The sequence below is a fragment of the Tupaia chinensis genome, unplaced genomic scaffold (genome assembly GCF_000334495.1).
Source record: "Tupaia chinensis unplaced genomic scaffold, TupChi_1.0 Scaffold000622_1, whole genome shotgun sequence".
Lineage (NCBI taxonomy): Eukaryota > Metazoa > Chordata > Mammalia > Scandentia > Tupaiidae > Tupaia > Tupaia belangeri.
This window is the reverse complement of record NW_006160142.1, coordinates 5215015-5218384: the sequence shown is the minus strand read 5'-3', so window position 1 is coordinate 5218384 and position 3370 is coordinate 5215015.

Here is a 3370-nt window from a genome sequence, read left to right as displayed (position 1 = left end):
TTACATTAAGTATATGTGACTGAACTGGTGAAATAGCATTCTGTGACTTGACTAAAATATTGCTGCTTTTCTTCTAGGCTTTGTTGTCCGGTTTTAAGGATTTTTGTCCTGTCTTGAGCTGTCAATAGGTTCATGTACCTACTATTTGAACAGAATACTAATCTGTTTCTAGGTTTTAAGTTTGGAGGAAATTTCCTTACTAGTTCAAAACTGCTTTTCTTGAAATTACCAGCTGAATGTGCTATTGAAAGTAGTTAGATTACTTATGAAATTGTGTGATCAACAAAATGTGGGGGGAAAAAGAATTGAAGACAACTGTAGACACCAGAGATAGTGTGAGAAGAGGGTGGGAAAGGGCAGAGGGTCAGATATGGGGTTAAAAAATATATATATATGTATGAAAAAAAATATATATATGAAACTAGAAATGGAAAATTATCGATGATAACATGCATGATTGAGGCACTATGCAGTTTATTCTAGATGAGAAACCACATTTGGTATGATGTGATGATGCTTAGGGGATGAATGTAAATTAATTAATTAAAAGAAGGTTTCAGGAGAAAAAAAACCCACAAAAACTGTTTTTATTGAAATTTTAAAAAATGTGTATTTGATGACTACAGTAAACTATATAGCCCCAGCTAGGTGCTACTTTATAGTATGTTCATTCTGCTAAATGAGGTTTATGCCTAAAGTCAGACTTGTGTTCATGGATATGTATATATCAGCTGTGCTTGCTATTGGAAATATTTAGACTAATTAAGTTCATTAGTGAATCAATTCAATGGGGAGAAAAGGCATAGAAAGCAAACATGGATACCAGAGTCAATGTGGGAGGAGGGTGGGACAAGGCAGAGGGTGAGGGACAGGGAATCAAGGACGGCAAAAAAGCAAAATATACAGGAAATAAGAAATGGAAAACTATTTGTTGATAACACGTATGTTGAAGTGCTTGACTGAGCCAATATACAGTGTATTTTGGATGGGAAATCTCATTTTGTATGCTGTACTGATGTATAGTGAATGAATGCAAATAAATAAATCCAAATAAAAAATACAATATAAAAAAAAGAATATAAAGAACAAATAAAGCAAATTTAAGGAAGAAATATTTATTTGTCTTTGCACTGCTACTGACTGCAGTGCAGCATAGCAGCAGGCACTAGTCATAGAACGGCAGAGACTGACTATAGAGGTTACGCTTTCTAACCCTTAACACATAAAAAGATTGCCCAAGATACTCATTCAAACTGCAGATTCTGACTCAAGCCTCCAGTTCCAACTCCAGAGATTCTAATTCCATCAGTTTGAAAAAGGGCTCAGGTTCTGAATGTTTGGCAATAAAGAAGGTTCTCAGATTATACTCTGAAAAACCCCAGCAGAGGGTATTGAGCTGAACTCAGACCCATCTGGCTTTGGATTATTACAACTGAGTCTTGGGAACATTACTTCTCTGTGTCAAGATCCTTATGTTGTAAGACCACTTACTTGTCAAGGTAGACAAGGATGACACGAATGAATGTTAAATGCCTCACACAGTGCTTGTGGTACGTAGCACGCCATGTGCTCAATAAGCAGTAGCTGCCATCCCTATTATTACTTTATAAGCCATTAACTGTAATTGTAGAAATGCTTAGCAATTGACCTCCAACAGAAAGTTGAAAGGCACAAAACCCTGAGGTATCCGTATTAACATAACAGGTGAATACATTAGATAGCTCTTTTAAAAAATTGCCTATAGCAGAAATGAAGTTGAACTAGTGTAATTGAAACAAAAGGAAATGAAACATAATTATGAAGTGGATACTGGGTATCATCAGCAATGCATAGGTCAAAATTTGGCTGCATATCTGGGAGTTCTGGGAGGCTGAGAACTTGTGTCTTTGAGAAGCTGCTTCATCGTCTTTCCTCTCTGTAGACATTGTCCTGCCTTGGCATGAAGACAGGGTGGGAAGCCTTCAGCCTCTTATAGTCAACCATGAAGTGACAACAATAAGGGAAAGACCAAAAAACTAAAGGCAGAGGAGGGAATCCAGTCCACCTAGCAGCATGGTCTAGCCACCCTGTCTTCAGCTCTGAACTGCCCACACTGTGATTCCTGTAACATGAGGCAAATAAACTCCTGTCTGTGTACGCTACCAAAGAGTCCAGGCTTCTGGTCCTATGACTCAGCACTTTTCTTACTGAATGAAATGGGAATCTGGAGGGTTAGAGCCATTATCAAATGGCACTGGGGACAGTTGTGTATACCCTCCTCTGGCTGCATATTTCGGGGAATTGTGCCAGGTTCTAACCTGATCTGCTAGTAGGGTTTGACCCAGCTTCTCCTCTCTCAGGGGCTTTGTAGTCTGGACTCTCTTACTTGAGTCTCTCTTTTATTTGAGACTCTCTGGTCTCCCAAAGGCGAGCCTGCCTCTCCTCCAGATCATGACAGAGGCAGCAGAGAACTTTTGTCCACAATGTGTGCTCTTGCTCTTAAACTCTGCCAAATCTAGTTTTAGTAAGGAACGATACTCCCCAGCAAACAATTTTTGTCTCGCCCAATTAGTTTTTCTGTTTTTTTTTTTTTCTTTTCTTTTTTTCTGGAGAGGTTTTCACCATAGGGTGCGTGCACTTGCCAGAAAGACAGAGCAAGACAGAGAGATAGAAAGCGAGAAATCACCCCCCAGGGGGGATGACCACGCCACAATCCCTTCTCCTCCATTCTCCTCTCGGGATCTTGGGCACGCGTGCACGCACATACGCCCAGCGTGAGTTTAAGCCACCGGGTCCAGGACTTGAACCGCGGTCGACTACGTGGGAGTCCAACAACATAGCCATTACGCTAACTGCTGGTCCCCCAATTAGTTTTTCTGTTTAATAATCTGAGGGATAAGTGCCAAACTGAGGTAACCCATATGCCATGGAGGAGCTATACCAGGGAGGTAGTTTAGCAACCACCCTGTCTAGGAGGAAGTCTTCCCAAAGTTCATAGAATGTACATATTATTAAAAGGCTATGCATAAACTTCAAAAAACTTCTGCACCAAAACCAAACATACTAATTCATTATAACATGTCCTAATAAGATCTAGTTTGAGACACTAAGGACAGTCAGACATCAGTTTGAAAGAGCCCCTAGAGAACAAGAATTCTGCTAAAATTCAAGCAAGAATAATCATCAAATTTATGGTGAAGCTAGGGTAGAAGAATGGTGACATCACTGAGACTTTATGAAAAGTTTATGGGCACAATGCTGCAAAGAATTCAGCAGTTTAAAAATGGATAACTCATTTTAAAAAGAGACTAGATGCGAAGGTAACAATCATAGTGGCAGACCATTCACATCAATTTGCGAGAAAAAAAATTAACCTTGCTTGTGCTCTAGG